The following is a 20566-nucleotide window of genomic DNA, read 5'->3' as shown; positions in this document are numbered from 1 at the left end:
TAAAGTAGGCCAGAAAGGATTGCAATTAGTTCCTCCCAGAAGTTACAGATTGTCAGTAAATAAATAGATCCTGGAGTCCTGGAAGAAGTCTCAAAAGATCATCCCGTTTATCCCATTGTCTCAAGGAATACTCATCTGCAAACTAGTGAATTCTGACAGATGTTTGCATAGCCTATTCTTACTGCTTCCAAGATTTTCCAGATGCCTAACCTGTAATAACCTGTAGCCTCCCTCTGTAAATCTGCAATTCACCATGAATACAGAGAAAATATTCTTGCAGATTTAAAAACTATTATCACCCCCTTGATCCTCAAATACTCACTTTTGGTTAGCTTATTCAGTCTTCTGGGTAAAACACATTTTCTGCATTTATTTCGATTCTTTCTAGTCACTGTCCTTTCGACAACACCAAAGCAACTCATACTTTTCTAAAATCTAATCTAATCTACTTCTGAAGAGTATATACTTCTTCTTTATGCTTTCCCATGCTATTGTTGCCTTTTCTACCAATACCATGATACCTCTTTGGCTTGAGGTCCACTGTAGCTCCTGGCCGCTACCTAACCAGCTGATGTCTCATATATTTATGCAGCTACTTAATCCTACTAACATATGGTACTTTGTACTTTTCCCTCTTGAATTTCATCTTAGGTTTTTCACTCCGTTGCTTCCATTTGTCAAGATAGTTTGAATTCTGTTCCTGTCCTTCAATATACTTGCTGTCTTTCCTTCCTTGGTATTGTTTGCAAATTTAATTAGCACACCCTCTATTGTCAATTTCCTCTTCTAGCCCCAATCCTGTGGATTTCACTCCACATGCCTGAAAGCAGAAAGTAAACACTAAAAATATTTCTAAATTATCTCCTGTGGCCAATTATATTCCTAGCATGATATTAATGCATATTGAGGTCAAAGATGGAGAATATAAATGAACAACTTAGGCACTTAAATTATGTTATAGTATTACACAGAGGGCACTTATAAATACTGGATAATATTAGAAATTTATAATGCAACCTTATACCAGTACAACAGACTGGTATAAGACTACAACCAAGACTACATTACATTATCGCTATTTCTGAACTTATTAAGAATCAAGTTATATTCTAAACAAACATTCATACAAATTCATGTCCTTTCATCATTGTTTGAAATTGTTTAGTGTGAGTTTAAGATATAACTTTCTATCATTTAGTTCCAGGAGAACATTCAGTATTTATCATGTCACACTTTCCATAACAGTGAGTAAGTGAATAAAAAAATGAATTTTCTAAAATTGATGGAAATGGCAAAGAAATTTAGAAATAAGTAGACATTTTTATTATTAGAAGGTATCTAATCTTTCAACTGTTTGTTTACATCACAACCATATTGATACTCTAAATACGATGATTTTATTTATTTATTTATTTTTTACTTGCTGTTTATTTCAGTTCTCACATGAATCCCATATGCTTTAAAATTGCAAATATATGTGCATATAATCAGAGATAGCTCTAGTATCAGTATCTTCTGTCTGAGAGTAGCCAGGGCCCTACTCACAGAGGAAATATAGGAGAATTAGAGTAGTGGTAACTAATGGAGTCATCTGATCTTAAAGAAAACTTTTTCTTCCCCATCAGTTTGAGGGTGGTATTTCTTCGAAGCATAAGGGATTATAGCTCTTTCTAATTTTATCTAAAAGAACTGTGGATGTCCTCATCCATATAAATGTCTAATCCTTTTCTCAAATCCTAATAAGATCTTGGCTTTCATGATAAGCAGTGATGATCTATTCCAAAGCATTTATGCACTTCTTATTTGTCATTTCTCATGGCAGAGCACCATTGACTGTCATTTTACAGCCAACGAAAAGATTCTTCTCTATTTTATCCTACCTGCTTAAAGCCTGTCTAATGATCCTTGTCAGTTTTTATCCAAGGGGACTTCATTGCTTAAGTGAAACATCATATAATCCAGACACTGAACAACTATCCTGTGCTCCATAAAACCAGGACCTTCTTTCTTCTGACACCTTTCTAGTACAATTCAGTTCCTAGTCTTTGCCTAGTTTGCCATGCCATAAGAACGATCTTTAACAGCAAATATAATGATGCAGCAATTATGACTGTCCTAGCTAGTCTACCCAAAGGTAAGGAATGTTATCCAGCTTTTATGAATAATTTCTTATTATAGGAAAATAATACTACAGTTTAATAAAATTATCTTTGGATATCCTTCAATACATCTTGCTAGTTCTTCATACCTCTTTTTTTCTTCATAGATAATCTAGAGCTCCATTATAGATAAAAGTATAGTCTATGAGATTTTCATCAACCATATGCTGAAATGTGATTTGGTAGATTTATTTAGCCATGTAATTCCTTTCGTATGTCGTTACAAGAATTTTAAGTAGCTATGTGCCGAGTAACTTTGGAGGACATCCAGATGACAAGCTGTTTCACCATATTTTATTCAAGATGTTTGAACTTCATAACCATAAAAAATAATAAAATAAAATAAAATAAAATAAAATAAAATAAAAAAATAAAATAAAATAAAATAAAATAAATAAAATAAAATAAAATAAAATAAAATAAAATAAAATAAAATAAAATAAAATAAAATAAAATAAAATAAATAAAATAAAATAAAATAAAATAAAATAAAATAAAATAAAATAAAATAAAATAAAATAAAATAAAATAAAATAAAATAAAAATAACCCACACACTGGAAGAAAATTTTGCAGGAGAACTTTTTATATTGCCTCCACTATTTCCTTCTTTTCATTTGCCAATATGCAAATAGAGTCATAAGAGCCTTTACTACAAGGAAATACCTGTATTTAAACAATAAACACAACTGGAAAAGGGAGATCGGTGTAAAAAATACAAAAATAAATAAATAAGCCACATTTTTCTAAACCTCAGAAAATTTGTTTTAATAGAGAAACATGTAAATGTTTTCAAGCATGTAACCCTTCCTATTTAGAAATGAACTGCATTCATCTGAAGTCATAGAAACAGCAGTGGATAGAGTGAATGTGCATGAACTACCACAAGAAAGTGTATATTAGATGCAACATGGTGTCTCAGCTCCTGCCCTGACAAAGTATTGCAACAAAGAGCCACAGCCTTCAGAACGTGGTATTACCAATGACCTCGGCAAATTTACAGATATCCCAGAGGGGAAAAGAAGTAATCAATTGATTGTCACAGAACCTGAGTGAGTCATCTTTCCATCTTCAATAAAGAAGGATGAAATGAAGTACTTGCACAGTGGCTCTGACGGATATGACAGGAAAATGACATTCTGATTAATAAAAAGAAAAAAATATCAGGTCTGTTGAAGTAACTACTGAACACCTCTTTCAGAAAATGCTAACAAAAAATCCTCCAAAATGCTAACGGTTGTTATGAGCATCCAAGAAGGTACTTGGAAGAGTAATTTTCCCTACTGTGCGATATCCAACTCCTTCAAATTACTTCAGGTACTCCAGTCTACTTTTTAGCCCAACCACACAGCAACAACAACAATGTACGTATTTTTTAATTTATAAACATAGGCTTTTATACAAAGTTATTTCACTTTTTGTGCAAAGAGGATAACTTTCACTATTTCCACCTTCAACAACTCACTGTGGCTACTCTTATTTCCAAATAGTCATACTCAGTAACCACAGTTTGTACGTTTTCCTATTTGTGACTTCATTTCAAAGATTCATTCATTCCATTTATTTCCACCACTATCTTTAAATTTGTGTAGCATACTAACTGAATTGAAGCTCATTTCAAAATTAACTACTGTGTTTAAAACCTTAGCAAATGTCACGAAAAAATTTAATGTAGATTAAAATTTTAAATATATTTCCATACATGTATATGGTTATAAGCTGCACCACATTAAAGACCTTCACAGAAACCACTTCAATTTACATTATTTTTTTAATGCCATCAGATATTAAAAATATAATTATCCTTATAATTCAAAACTATCACTTTTAGGGTTTATAGATCCTGTTTAACAGAATTTTGCAATTTTATTCCAAGGAAATGAGATGGACTTCATAGATTCCAGTTTTTGTTTGTTTTGTTTCATTTCTTTCAAGGCTTTAGTAAACATTGTTTGAGTGAAAACTTTTCCATTGTTACATAGTACACAATTTCATAAATATGAGTATGTAAGCATGTACAGTCATGGATATCTTCAAATAAAAAGAAATTCATAATCTCTAAGTGAGAAAATGTAAAGTTGTTCAGTTTTATGGAATCTTCAGAGGTAGAATAGAAGGCCAGAATGTAGATAAGGAATGGCATCAGCAACTACAATGACACTGCTTCACTAAATGTACCACATCCTTAAACCAAGAATAGAGAAACAATTTTTTTTTTCTTCTCATGGACTAAAAACTGGGGAGATATCCATTTTATCACTGCTTAGTCAACTGAAATATTCTTTCTTGTTAGACTCTGTGCAATGCTTTAACTTAAACTTGATATCCCCATATTAAAAAAAAAAAAAAAAAAATAAAAAAGCATATAATGTTGATTTTGCATATTTTTAAAAATGGCTAAAGTAGCAGATAAATAATGAAGACAGTCAGAAGGCAGGCTTTCAGACTCAAAAGGACAAAAATAGGTGAAAGAGGAATATTACATCTCTCTTTCATACTTACCGCCTGTCACAGCACAGCTCTTACCTTAAATTGTTCTGGCTTATTTTCCTGTCATTATGATGCGTATCCTCCAGAAACACCAGAAAAGCTTTGCCAGGGTACTGAAAGCATCTAAAGACTGCCAAATCAGTGTGAACGTACAGCTGGCAATGGTGGCTCTCCTACAGCATCTCCTGCAAAGGATGAAAATGTGCCATTGAGTTTTCCAGATGAGGATGTCTGATGAAAATCTCCTTTCTTACATCTTGTATACCATCTCTCTATGCCATATCACTATTCAAGTTGTCATTTTTCCTACTTTGGATCAACAGAAGAGATGTGTATCAAAACATGACTTTACTTGTATACACTAATACTATGTGTGCCCCATAGTTGCCATTATGCCATACTCTGCTGTGCAAGAAAAGGAATATCAGAGCTTTGTTGGACTCACAGAATGGGAAAACTGTTTTCACTACTGTAAGTAACTACTGAAAAACAGCAGTCACAGAAGTCCCTTCTACATCCCGAAGCTGAAAAATTACAGAAAGCAATCTGTAGCAAGTACTCATTGTAAGCTATGAAAAGGCATAAAAATTAGGTTGTAAATGCCAAGGAATAGAAAAAGTCTGAAATACTTTGATAATGTGTGTGTGCATGTGTGTGCACATATGAATGAAGCAACAACAAGTAGATAGATAGTAAGCTATGATACTATTTCAGGTTTTAAGCTCTGACTTTGATCTATTGCCTTGTCTGGAATAACCAGTTTATTCATATGAACATCACTGTGGCTTAAGATAATCATTTCAGAAATAAATAAAAATAAAATATAAAATAAAATAAAATAAAATAAAATAAAATAAATAACATAACATAACAAAATAAAATAAAATAAAATAAATAACATAACATAACAAAATGAAATAAAATATTTTTTCAACAGCTATAGGAAAAGAAAAAGAGAACAAATAACATGCATGCACATAGACCCTGTGTTTGCTTAAAAGATGCTAGCTTGGGTAAGGTGAAAAACAGATCTTCTACAAGGATTACCTTCTTTATGAGACAGAAACCTCAAGAGAAGATGATGTAATGATGATGTAAATTCTTTTTCCTCCCTTGCTGAAGAGTTTTCCCAAAAGTACACGTGATGCAGCATCTGCCCTATTATCCATCCTTATGTGTTCAGAAGCATTTTTACATGACACTAAATCCACTAAAGAAACGGGCTTAAGGTCTGAGTACAGGCTTCATGGCTATCATTTCTTATGGTGCAAGACGTGTAACAGGGAAATTACAAGAGTTTTTCCTTCCACAGCTAGACAGGATTTACAGAGCATAAATGAGTATAATCTCATAGTTCTGATTTTTCTTCCTTCTACAGATAAGCACATACAGCTATGTTCTTGGTCTCTCTGCATTCTAATGATATAACAATTAAGCAAAATAGGCATAGAATCAGAATGCTTTTTTCACTGAGTCATCATCTTAGTGACATACGCAGACTGAAATTAAACTGTCAAAGAACTCAGTGTGACCATGCTATTATTATTAAATCTTTCACATCTCTTGCTATTTTCATTGTCTAGACTTCAATCTTTTTTGTCCTTAGTCAACTTTGACAGAATCACAGAATTGTAGGGGTTGGAAGGGACGTCGAGAGATCATTGGGTCCAACCCCCCTGCCAAAGCAGGTTCCTTAGAGCAGGCTGCCCAGGTAGGCGTCCAGATGGGCCTTGAATATCTCCAGAGAAGCAGACTCCACAACCTCCCTGAGCAGCCTATTCCAGTGCTCCATCACCCTCATCGTGAAGAAGTTCTTTCGCATGTAACTTTGACTGAAGGCATTGAAATAAAGTCAATTTTCTTCCATTTATCTCATAATATATGGAATAGTTTTAAAACACAAGTTATGTGTAACCAATTGATTGTAAAACATTTTTGAAGCATAAAAGGTAATTTTAAAGGGAAATATTGATTAACATCAATTTTATTTAGCTATATTTCAGCATAAAAATACTGAGGCTGATATGTCTTATCCTTTCTTTAGGCTGTATTGCTGGGCTAAGAATAAAGTGCAGAGGCTTTACGCAAAGCCTGAATCTCTGGGTGCAAAGAGAATCTTAATATGACTGCTTCTACAGCCCAAGTAAAACTCTGTTGACAATGATATGTGGTCACAAACTGAACAGCCTGGATATGTCCGTAAGTATCCTTTTTGCCTACCTTTTAATATGTAGTACAGGGATTCACAGTCCAAATAATTAAGCTGTATACCATTTACCTCCAACACTAAACCCCCATTTTGACACTTTTATGTCCTCTGCCTCCCCAGTGCTTTCACTATAAATTTTACTTTGACAGCTGAGGGTACTTAGTCTAACCTTCTCTTGAGCACTCATCTCTCCAGTTACCTGTATCTAGCTCCCATATAACTGTCAGCACCTGCCTTATAAGCATTTGTAGTATGGATAGGATTGCTTGTGCTGCATAGTAATCTTAAGCTGGAAAGGAGGCTTTTCATTGGTTGCCCTGAAAGCCTGACCACCTCTTTTTGTCATGAGTCTCCTCTTACAGAATTATTTTTCCTTCCTTACACAGCTTCTTTTTCTATCAGCGTAGTACTTTTTTTCAGTGCAACACACTGTCTTTAACCCCCACCCCCCACTGCCATTAAAATATTTCTGATTTCAAAAATCCTTCCTCCCATGCCCTTTACTCACCCTTTTTTGCTTGCTTGAAGAGAATTATATGCACCTAAAGTTTTTCCTGAGATTGACAAATGCACGATTAGTAATCATGAATCTCTGATGTCTCAGTTGCCTAACCAGTGAGTACTGGCTTACCCCATCATATACTGATAGCTGAACAACCAAAATAGAATGACCACTATTCTCCTGGCCCTCTGGTTGGTTTTCAGTTTATTGATGGTTTTTGAAGTAAGAAGAGTCAGGCTAGCCAAAAAAATTGCTTAACTATTGTTCAAAGCTTGTGGACTGTATGTTTCACATCACATACATCTGATGAAGAACATAATGCTCCCCTCTGATGGCATTCTTCTTATTTTTCCGCCAATTATCTTTCATTTGCAAGCAGACCAATTTTCTTTCATTTATCCATTCCTCACATTTCTTTCACTAACCCATTGGGCAGCATGAAGGAGGCTGGAGTGGATCCAAAAATGTTTTAGTATCTGTAAATACTGAACTACAATGCTAACCCTTAGCTAACCCAGGAAGCTAAGTAAAACCCCTAAAATTAAATTAAGTATACAAGCTCCCTATACACTGTTAGACAAAAGTTAAGCTTCAGAGCATGAAGTACAACAGCTAGCAAGCTGAGTAGGAAACACAGCTAGATAAGGCAACTGAAGGATAAGAGTATATCTTAAACTTACTCCTCCCACAACTTAGATTTTCAGTTTTCTTTGTAAAGTCAAGTAAATTCTTTATTTCAAGGACTTTAACTTTGGAAAGAAAGAGCTATTGTACATTTTCTGAAAAGAGGAAAAAAAAAATGAAGGAGCTGGCCATGACAGTAATGCTAATCTCGTTCATTGTTTTGCAGTCAAGTGTTTAGATCATTTACCTGGATGGCTTAGGAAGAAATCTGTCCTTCCTCTGCCAATGTAAAAAAGCTATTCTTGCGCAGAGTTATTTAATCCTAGCTTTTAATGGGCTATGCTCTTAACTGAATAGGCATACTCCTTCCTCCAGTTAAAGCTGTGCTATAGCTCTGTTATGTTTCTGCATGTATTTATTAAATGAGAAGGTGAAGATTCATTAGAACACAGGGAGAGCAGGAGTAATTGTGTCTTCAACCTAGTGATTAAGGTGCTCACGTGGGAGGGAGAAAGGAGAGTCTGGTTCCAGACCCAGCTCTACTCTCATTATGTGCACTAAATTAAACACGCCTTGAATTCCTTGACTCTGAGACAAAATGACAAGGCATGCACTACATTCATATTACTAAGCCAGGTCTCCTTTTCTGCATAGCTGCTCTCCAGCTGGGTGGCCATCAGCATGTACCAGTGCCTGGGCTTTTTCCTCCCCCAGTGCAGGACTTTGCACTTCTCCTGTTGAACTTCATGAGGTTCCTGTCAGACCATTTCTCTAGTCTGTCCAGGTCCCTCCGGTCCCTCCCACAACCTTCTGGTCTATCCACCACTCCTCCCCATTTTGTGTCATCAAGAAAACTCGCTGAGAGTAAGATCCACCCCATCATCCAGCACATGCATGCTGTGGATAGACCCAGTATTGGACCCAGTACTGACCCCTGGGGTACACCACTAGCCTCCAACTAGACTTTGCACCAATGACCACCACCCTCTGGGCTTGTCTGTTCAGCAAATTTTCAATCCACCTCATTGTCTCCCCATCCAGCCCATACATACATCAACAGCTTGTTTATGAGTATCTTATGATGATAGATTCCAGTGCTGCCATTGTTTGATTTATTACTACTAATTAAGATGTAGCATTTAAGTATTTTATCTAATGATTGCTTCCGATAAAATTCATAAAACAGTCTCTGGACTATATCAGGCTGGACTGTGTAAGATAACTGCAACAGATTTTATTTAATAGTGGAAAGGAGCAAATATACACTTAAATAAAAATACATTAAGCTAAGAAAGAAAATTGTGCTGATTAAATAAGGTTGCAATTAAGATTAAATCAATAGTTTCAAATTATCCCATCACCCAAAGTACTGAAACAGGTAATCAAAACAAGTTATGACACTAAAAGATATTATTACTTTGTAGCCTCAACTTAGAAAATTTAGAGTAGCCTGACTCATTTTTTGTTATATCCCAATGTTATAACTAATGAAACCCACTGGTTTAGGTAATGAAGAGAAAAAAAAAATACATATTGCCAGTGTCACTTCTTATTTTGGGTTTACACCATCCTTATTTGCTCAAGGCAGAAATAATTATATCTTCTTTATTTTGTAAGAGTCTAGGCTGCCCTTCCAATCTTAGAGTAGTTCTTTATTTTCCTTCCATTCACAGAGGAATGCAGATAGCACACTTAACCTAGGTGTGGCTATTAGTTTTATGTGATACCAATGTTTTTAAAAGCACTATTTTAACTCAGAGAGAGCTACTGAATTTTAGTGACACTTAGGTGCTTGTCTTGCAGATACTGGGATGACCCACACCTGTTCACTCACATAGCAAGCCTAGCAAGAGAAAAGTCACAATTGCAGAAGATTAAATCAAAGAACAAAAAACTTTTTAGGTTCTGTGGCAGTTGATGTTTACGTCTTAAAATGCAGGTGAGTTCTTCCATCAGTGTTTGGATAGCTGAGACAGCTGACAGAAGTGTTTTACTTCCTGCCCCAACACCTTTCTAGAGACTAAACGTGGATTCGGCAGTTGTTATAAGAGAAAGAATGGGAGGAAGGGGGAAGGGGGGCACTTTTGCCATACATTGTAGTGATTTTTCCCTGTTTATTCTCCCTTAGTAATAATATTTCATGACCAATTAAGTTAATTGAAATATTAAATGAGAAACAAGTCATCACTTTAAGAGATCACCTAAATTTGTAACAAGCAAGCACCTTTTGATACCACTGCAAAATATGTTTCTACTCAGAGTTCCACATTATCATGTTCTTTCTTGGATACACCAATTAGCTACCTTCTGCAACATACAAGACTAAGCAAACAAATTTTGGAGATATGCTTTTTCGTGTGTGTTATTTTCTTTTTGGTTTAATTGTTGCATTATAGTATGGAAAGTCATAGATCTTAACAAGCTAACATATTACGTTTGATACCCAAACTTTTAAAGTAAAATCAGGAAATCCGGTTGGAAGGGACTTATTTACCATTGCACTAAATGCCTGGAAATAATTGAATTTTTATAATTTGAATTGTTAAGAGCTTCTAAAAACAGTTCTGTTGTTGTTGATTTACTTTTCTACACGGAATTGATGTCAGACTGCCAGGATAATTGGCCTTTCCCTTTCTTTCCTTTCAAGTGCCTTCAAATTTCACACAAACATTGTAGTTCTACCTGACATCACTGATTTATATTAATGGGCCCAATGGGGACATCTACCATATTATTTAATAATCTTGTCCAATCTCAGATGCATTGTAATTTTATATTGTTATTTCAAAATGACAGTACACCATTAAGTTCTACTTTCTTAATTCTCCAACCTGCTTTGAAAACATGGAATTGCTGACAATGATTGCTTAATCATTTGCTTAGAATTATTAAGTAACAATTCATGGCAATCACTCTTTTGTACTTCAAAAATATCAAATGCATCCTTTCTAGCTTTCCACTCTGCATAAGACAAGCTTACTTGTGACTGATTTTCTATATTTCTTTTTCCTCACTTCCACATCTGTTCCTTGATAAACAGCTATAAAACTGTACAAATAAATAAAACTTCTTTTTTTTCCAAAACTCCCATACATTTTATTCTTTTCCCTGATGAATAATGAGACTGTTCTTGGAGGTAAACTCACTGAATTAGAGGGAAAGATTTAGTTCAAAATGATTGATATAAAATTTTATTAAAAAAAAAAAAAAGTCAACGAGCAAAAATGTTTACATGTGTTTACTTGGAGGTGTAATGTTGACTTTAGAGGTGAGCATACGAAAGGGCACAGCAAAAAGAAATCGTGTACAGAAATATAGGCAATTTTTCAAGTCAAAGTTAGTCTAAAGGTACTAATTTCAGTACCATTAGGTTATCCCGTAGAGTGGAATGGAGCAGAGAGAACAACATCAGGGAAAAGGAGAACAGGAAATTGAAATTTAAGGACATGGTAAGGGAGAGCAAAAATAGTAAGCAACACAAAATGATTATGTAGACAGTACTGAAAAAGCCATTTTTTTTGTTTAAATATAGTTACTGTTCTACAAATCATCCTTGCATCCATGTAGCTGCTTTTGTTGTTGTTGTTGTTGTTGTTGTTCTTCTTCTTGTTTGTTTGTTTGTTTGTTTGTTTCCTAGAATCGAGCATTAGGAAGACAGCTTTGGTTTTAAAGGACATTTTTCTTTTTACTTAGTATACTCTACAGTTTCAAGAGCATTATCTCTTGAGTGCAAGAACTTTCTGCTGTTTTTATAGGAAAAGCTGACTTAGGTAATTTTACAGCCTATGCTTATTTCTGGTGGAAAAAAGATGAAAAGTGAATTTTATCATTGCTGAGAATGGATAGTCTTAGCCTTCTCCCTGTTCATATCACCCTGAGACAACTTTTTTTTGTTGTTGTTGTTAAAGATTTTCATTGCCTATGTATTTACACCTGAAACATACCCACATCATCCCTAATAATACAGATGTTTACATCCATTGTAATACTGAACACATTATGCACAGTCTTCCAAGAGGCTTTAAAAACAGACTGCATTTAGGGGTGTCAAAAGTGATGTCAAATAATCTCAGTAATTTACAAACAAGATCAGTTTTAATCATTAAGTTTAGTTCATGTTTAACTTGGTGAAGTATCCCAGATACTACGTAATAATTCAAAATTTCACCCAATACCCAAAATATGTATAAAGTAACAATCAAATCAAGATTTTTCATGTGTGCTTTCACATCCTTCAGACTACAGTATTTATGAGAAATTTCAAGTTACATGAACACAATATTTACATTTCTTATTCTTTTTTTACATAATAATTTATTTTTGATCATTATACCCTGTATTTGATCAGAAATTATACTCTTATTATACTTTTTGATCAGAAAGGTGAAGCTTTTTCTGATCAAAGGATAATAATATCTAATATTATAATCTCTGCCTGTAAGGGCTTGATCCCTTATCTAGACCTGATTATTACTCTATGATTTGATCAGGGACATATTGCCTTCATCATACTAGTACATGAGTCATCAAACTCGTAGTTCTGTAAATAGGGCACTCACTATAAATCAAAGGACTCAGAAAAATCCCATCATAAAAATATGTGACAATGTGAAATGTAAATTAGTAACACGATAAGGCAGTGAGGAAAATAGTGAAAGTAAACTCTAAAGCAATTTGGAAATCTTTAAAAGGAAAAAAAAGTGGTGATACAGAGAAGCACATTTAAATTAAACTTTGGATGAAGGCTCACTGGATGGTATTTTTCTTCATTACTAATTCCTCTGTCCTACTTTCCTCTGATCATTTAATTGAATACAGTGAGCAACAGTTCTCAGCTTGTTTTGGTCCATTTAACTATGACAACATGTGCTAGACCAAGATTTAAAGGCCTTGTTAGAGATGAATACAAGTGAGGCTTTCTTTGCAGTAAAGTGGGTCAGAATTCCAAAATAGGAAGGCTTCAGCATATACTGATTTTGAGTTAAAGAAACAGATTGTTCATTAGTTCTGTTAATTTCTTGACCTGAACATTTTTATAAACATTCACTTTTTATAAAATCTATCAGTTAGGCATGGGTGATATTGTACAGAAGCTGTTTGTATTTTTTAATCAAAACAATTATTTATATCTTTTTTTTTTTTTAATCAGAAACTTTTCAATGTTTTATTTGGAAATAAGTTGCAAGATACCTTCATTTTTTTCCTTTTAAACTATAAAAAATATATTGAGAGACAGAAAAAAATAAAGAAAAAAAATGACAAGATATTGCCTGTTCTATGACAGGATAATGAAACCACTTCATTTTCAAAAGGTATCACAGACAGGAGATGTATGTGCAATTTATGGGGATTTGAGCAGAATTTGTAAATGAAGCTTAACAGGCTATTTGCCTCACTTAATGTACAAAGCATATAGATTACACTTTCAAAACCTTCTAGAGGTTTGACAGAAAACTGACAAGTAATAAAAGTCAATGCTTTCATCGGAGCTTAGGCTCCATGAAAACCAATGTCACCTGCAGCCAGGTCTTGGAAGTAAATAAATACCTTTCAAGGGTAATGAATACCAACACAATATATAAACATGTTATGTCATACACAAACATATATGCACATATTCTAGAGACTACTGGTATTGAACATTTTGCAGAAGGTGCTCAGCACCTTGCTGATGTGCAACCCTGGTAGCAGTGCTGAAGTCATCAAATGCAAGAGGATTAGATGACTCCTGTCCTTCTACAGAAAATGTCACCATCCATCATGTAATAATGTGCCAACTGTTGCATTTGCACATTTCTTTCATATAACTCTTGAAAGAAAAAATACATAATCAGAAGATGAACATCATTTACTGACGTTTACTGATATCATCTACCTGGACTTGTGCAAAGCATTTGACACTGTCCCACATGATATCCTTGTTTCTAAATTGGAGAGAGATGGATTTGATGGATGGACCACACAGTGGGTAAGGAATTGGCTGGATGGTCACGCTCAAAGGGTTGAAGTCAACAGCTCAGTATCCAAGTGGAGATCAATACTGAGTGGTGTTTCTCAGGTGTCGGTATTGGGAACAGCGCTCTTTGTCAGTGACATGGACAGTGGATTGAGTGCACCCTCAGCTAGTTTGCCAATGACAAGCTGTGTGGTGCAGTCAACATGCTGGAGGGAAGGGATGCCATCCAAAGGAGCCTGGACAGGCTTGAGAAGGGGGCCTGTGCAAACCTCATGAAGTGTAGTGACAAGACAATGAGTTATGGTTTTAAATTAAAAAGGGTAGGTTTAGATTAGCTGATAGGAAGAAATTCTTCACTATGAGTGGTGAGGCAGCAGAACAGGTTGCCTGGAGGTGTTCAAGGCCAGGTTGGATGGGGCTTTGAGCAACGGCAGGGAGGTTGGAACAAGATGATCTTTAAGGTCCCTTCCAACCCAAACCATTATGTGATTCTATGAACACAGCATTAATACAGCAATAATGTTTTTTTCACTTAAAATCACACCAGTATGGAAAAACCTTTCTGTTCCCTAAAAAAAAATCATAGGCCAGGTATTTAGTAAGTGTAAAAAAGAGCTTGATTCTTGGCAGGCTTATTCAGCCCCTTATTTTATTTTTATCACATTTATGTTTTGGTATTTGTTTTGTGTATTTATTTTATGTATTGGCTTCAGGAGAGTCCTCTTTTAATTTGGTTTACAAATTAATTTCTCAATGAAATCATCACCATCAAACCAGTTCTGGTTAGAACCCTCACTATAACATTTTATTATTATTATTATTATTTTATTTTTAATTATCATATCAAAAAAAATCCAATAGTAAATATTCTAAACAGACTGTACTTAATGGCAATTTCAACCTCATTTCATTTATCAGGTAAGCATGAAGGATCATGTACTATGTTACTTTTTCTATTCAATATTTCTGCCCTTCCATCAAGACAGCTGTCTTCTTCAGATAAGCTGTTGCTATTTCTTCCCACTGATGTAGGCCTACAAACAACGTAGTAAATTCCATAGCAATAGCTATTATTGTTATTTTAATTATTAGGCAAATTCCAATGCACATTTTAATTGCCTTCAGCCCCTGCAGCATTATACCCCATAATGTTAAACAACAAAGTAGAAACCAAGGGTCTGAATCTCAGCTGTTGCACTGACTAGTCTTAATACCTCGAGTGACTTTGTATATGCCTTTAAGTTCAAATATATCCCGAATGACCAAATATCTAAATTCTGAGACTTCCTGCCTCCAAACAGAGCTGTTTGTGTGGTACAATAATGTTATGCAGCAGAAAAATATAAGTAAAAGCAGCAGTAACATTGTTAATGACATGATCATTCAAGGCTTTCAAATGTGGGACTCTGCAGTGAGATTTATTAGAACAAATGATGTAGTTAGAAGTAACAGAGAAGCTTCCTGGAATTTAAATTCTTCTTTAGGATCTCTAGATATTTACACCATGGAAACGTTACCTAAATCTTATCTCTCGCTGTCTCATTTGCTAAGCAACATCTCATTTCTAATGTGTAACACAATCACAGGTGGCTTCTCTGAGTGTAGCAATGCCTTCAAGTCTGCTTGCTTAGAGATTTTAGTTATTTGGTTAGATATCTAATATGACAAAGTTTTGTGAAATGAATGAAGTCAGTAAGAGACAAAGACATGTAACACAGCTCAGGGTACAAACTTGGTCCTACACCTCACTCTCTACCTGACTGTGAAGCCCAATAATATAGTACTGTCACTGCTAGTTAAGAGGCCACAAGTTCTCTTTGAGCTTGTAGGGCCTCAGTACAGAGGCTTGTCAGACCTGCTCTGACTAAACTATGCTTGACCTGCCTGTAGCTTTGTTTTATTTGATTTAGCTGTGACAGCAAATTCTCTAATTCACCAAGTGTCTACGGCTAATTTGCTTTACTTTTGTTTATCTTTCTATGCTGCAATTGAAGCATTAAATAGCAGTAACAAGCAGGTATTCTATCTAACAATATTTTGAATGCAACACTATATTTGGGGATTGAAATTCTTAAAAAAATCCATATTGGAAAGAAAATCGGTTCCTCTTTTAAGCTTCCTTGAGGGTTAAAAAATCCCATTTTTAATGGAATATTGGTAATGATGGCACTGTTTGCATTAGAAGGTATGGCATTAAATAAAGTATGTATAGCATTTGATAAAGTATGTAAATCTTTAATTGACACCCTAATGCGTGTAAGAAAGACTTGCAAGAAAATTTGAAGTGTTCGTTGAAATGTGTACTCGTGGCTACTTATAATTTCCCTGTATTTTATTTTTTTTCTCTCAAAAAGTTGCATTTCTGCATTATTCACAGCATCCTTGACAAAGAAATCTACAGGTCCCTTCAAATGGAGTTCCTGGATGGATTTTACAGTTGGCTGACAATTCAGCCTCTGTAATATACTTCAAATACAAAAACAAACATAACAAAACTGCAAACCAACATTAATGAATATTTCCCTCTGCTGTAGTTATGCTTAAGTTTAGCCTAATTTTGAGGTTGTATATCAGATTTACATCCTCAGTACATGTCCCTTATCATGTATTTTAAGTGTTATGCTGCTTATGGTCAAAAGCCTCCATAAACAACTTCAAATATTTTTATAAAACACACAGATGTACTGCTAGCATTTTTCAGTTTTTATCTTTAAGATTATTTAGGATGTAAGACAATCTGTTTAACACCTTTGTGAACTATGTTTCAATTTGGGAAACCAAATAAAACAACATAAGTGAATTTTCCAAAGAATCAGAACTGGAGAGAGATAATATTTGCATTCCAAAGTTTCTTGATCTTGCCAGATGAATAGCATCCCACACAGAAAATAAAAAGAAAATGGGCACAGAAGATTTACAATTGTCTGTGAAAGTTAATTCTTCCTGTACAAAACAAGACCAAAAAAAGATGAATGCAGAACGCAGCATTATGTTGATATAAGTACATACACGTACACACAAGAGGGAGGGGATAAATTAAGGTCAATCACATTGTGTTGCATTTCTTAATGTATGAACAATTGCTATCAGAAGAGAAAGACTGGATGCTTTTTGAATTCACTAGAATTTAAAAATAGAAAAATGCAATAAGCAATCCATCTTTACCTTGTTTTTAATACGTCAGTACAATATAAATTAGCATGAATCTTTAATGAGCAACCTACCAGAGTAAAAATTATAGCTGGTAGTATAGGAATTTGCCAGCCCTGGGAGAGAATGAGAAATGTTTTGTGTCTGGGAAACAGTATGGGATTAGGCTGTAGTGGCATGCTCTCATTTTTCTTCACCAGCCAGGAGCCAGTCGCACATTTTGCATCCACAAACTCTAGGTAGTGGAATGCAGTTCTGCATATGCAGAAGTCTTCATGTGCACGTGTTATTTAAGTACAAAAGTTCTTCTTCCTACAGGACTGCTCCAACTGGTCTCACTCTTCATGGATATTTATTTATCATGGATATTTTATTTAACCAATCCCTTACAGCTTGACAAATGAAAGAAAAAAAATGCAAATAATATTCAAAAATATTTCATGAGGAAAATATTCATTCTCTGAAGGTCTTTTCCTGCATGCTAGATTTCAAGTGTCTGTAGCAAGTTATAAATACTGTAAATGTCCATAAAAACATAAGAAAATTAGATGTCATTTACAGTGATAAATATTAGTCACACAAGTGCAACTGGCTTGCCACTTTACGTAACATATCCACACAGCTCTGTCTCATGCAGGTACCATAGCTGTTCTGTGAGCTAGTAAAGGCTGATTTAGATATGCAGTTAAGTGGAGTCATCTCTAATTCCTCTCAAATATTTGAATTTAATCCCAGTTTACATATAGATATAGTTGGTTGGGTTTTTGTCAAAATATATTTTTACAGTCTCCAACAGAAACCAGACTTTTGGAGTTTCTTTTGCAATGAGATTATGAGAGATGATATGTCCAGGTGCCACAGTTGCAGCTGCTAGAAACCACACATATAAGCATCCATGTCTCTGACCACCACTTTCCTTTTTTCACTTCAACTTAATGTTTTGCTTCATATTATTTTTTCTAGTATGTTATGAATTTTCTACCCAGGCTCAAATTGTTCAGCAAAGAAATCCAAGTCAGAAAGAAGTATCTAGGGCTGTGGAGAAGCATTTATGTCACTACAAATAAACGATGAGAGTGTTTGAATGACATTCTTCTGGAAAAAAGATCACCAAAAAATCTCCTTTTTCATCTTGTCTCCATGAGTAATTAAAACATCTCATACTTCGCTGTTGTTCTGACACTTGCACGTGATATAACGCACCTAGGATGTGGTAGGAGCTAAGACTTGCATATGAATGTTATTTTTTAGGTTTTGGAAATTCATACACTTTTGAGAAGGTTTTAAATGCTCTTTCACTATATATATATTATTTATATATTATATATATGAGGAATACATGAGGTAATATAAAGTCAGGATTTTTTGTTGTTTTTATCATTCATTGGTAACCACTGAAGTTTATATAACAAAATAATAATGAATAATAATAATAAACAGAGTGGCTACTATTACCAATGAATGCTGGGCAAGGGGAAAAATATATATTGTGAAATATCAGGAGGATATCTGCAAGGAAGGTTAATTCCCTTCCGTATTATCTGAACCTTGCAAATGAAAATGACAGTGGATGTAGTTACAATACTAGTCATAATGGAAAGCATACCTATTAGATATTTTTTAAAAGAACATTTACAATTGTTTGTTTTAGTATCTGAAACATAGTATCAATTTTACTTGAATCCTGTTTTTCTATGTAGTCTACTCAATAACAAGATATGTATATTTAATGGATTTATAGGTGTGTTGACAGGTCACAGGATCATCTAAATTCCTATGCATTTAATAATATTCCATGCTATACCAACAACTTTAAACCTCATTTGCCCAAAGTACTCTGACATATGTGTTTTTTGAGTAGTATCGCTGTTCAGGAATGTGATAATATGTGACTATGGAACTACAAATCATTTCTACATTTTTCCCCCCTTCCTTTCTCACTCTGACATATAAAAGCTGAACAAAATTTCAGAGGAATGATCATCAGTAGAAACTTGACAATTTATTCATTTTGGATTCCTTCCCAAGATTTCTAATACCTATTATTTATATTGAAGTTATCTAAAATGATTCCCTTTCCTCTGTTGAACCAAAACCTGGGACATACAAAATTACTGTACCTGACTTTTCAATGGAAAAGAACAAGAAAATAACGATGGAAGGTAAAGTTCAGGAGCGGAGCATTGGATCCAGTTCTGGGCTGCCCAATACAAGACAGACATGGACATTCTGGAGTGAATCCAGAAAAGGGCCACGATGACAATTAAGAAATTGGAGTATGTGTCATACAAGGAGGGGCTGAAAGAACTGTAACTGTTCACTCTGCAGAAGAGAAGGCCTCAGGGAATTTTATCAATGTGTATAAATACCTGATGGGAGGGAGTTAAGAAGATGGAGCAAGGCTCTTCATAATGATGTTCAGTGACAAGAAAAGAGGCATTGGTCAAAAACTAAAATACAGAAAGTTGCATAAAAACGAAGTTTTTTGTCAGTTTGTTTTTTACTGTGAAGGACGGACTAAACAATCTCAAAAGGAATCTTCCAACATAAGTCATTTTCTGAATTTGTGATTCTATGATGAAAATAAACCCAAATCTGGTATCACATATGATTAGTGGAATTTCAGAATTTCATTCAGAACCAAATCATCTGATTTCGAAATAAAATGAAAGAGCAAGTCTTTGACAGATTTTCCATAATTTGATGGTAAGAAATACCATCAAATTATGTAAATGTAAATTCGGCTACTTAGGGCTTAGGGTTGAGTTTTATAATCTCACATGAACTATGAAATATCAGTGTCATATGAACTGAAATATCAGCTTAGACTTACTTGTTTTTTTCTCTGACCTAAAATTAAAGTATACTGTAACATTTCCTAGCCTATTACTGAAATGTCATTCTTGGAGACATATTTAAGTCCTACACTAAAAAAGAATGTTTTGTGACTCTACATTATTGGTATGTATAAGGCTCATAAAAGGATACTAGAGAGGAGAGATACTGAGATTTCTTTTTCTGTGGAAAATAAATATAGCACTTGCAGTTCTAAATTACTATAGCTCAAGTAATATTGCAATACAATGTGGACAGCAGAGTAAAAGAAAATTGGAGAATAAATTATTACAACCCACCAAAAGATATGTTCACAATAAAATGCTTATATTCTGCAAAATTTGTTTTCAACTGATGTTTCATTTTTAGCACCTTCTAAATTATAGATTTCATATATTTGCAATACTTAAATTGTAAATGTTATCCATACTGCGCCCCATAAGAGAGCAAGCTGGTTTATAAATATTTTTTTTCTTTTTTTCTTTTTTTTCTTGTTTTTTTTTCTTTCCAACTTAGGTAAGGCGCACTGTCAGTCAACAGTTATTTTATTATTAAGGTATTTTTTTTTAATTATAGTAAGGAAATCTAAATTGCAGTGTCTAGTGGGGTTTCTTGACACAGAAGATACACAAAGGTAAACAA

The 20566-nt window shown here is 34.3% G+C and overlaps 1 long non-coding RNA gene across 2 annotated transcripts in view; it reads right to left on the bottom strand.

The window, feature by feature from the left end:
* LOC125180112 (uncharacterized) overlaps window positions 1-20566 on the bottom strand; it is a 97944-nt gene that overhangs the window by 12238 nt on the left and 65140 nt on the right. For both annotated transcript variants that reach the window (XR_007158378.2, XR_007158379.2), the window contains one exon: window positions 4685-4833. This is a non-coding gene — a long non-coding RNA (uncharacterized lncRNA). The remainder of the gene's footprint in view (window positions 1-4684; window positions 4834-20566) is intronic.

This window comes from Anser cygnoides, chromosome 2 (assembly GCF_040182565.1).
Source record: "Anser cygnoides isolate HZ-2024a breed goose chromosome 2, Taihu_goose_T2T_genome, whole genome shotgun sequence".
Lineage (NCBI taxonomy): Eukaryota > Metazoa > Chordata > Aves > Anseriformes > Anatidae > Anser > Anser cygnoides.
The sequence above is the reverse complement of the archived record's forward strand: the minus strand, read 5'-3'. Positions and strand labels throughout refer to the sequence as shown.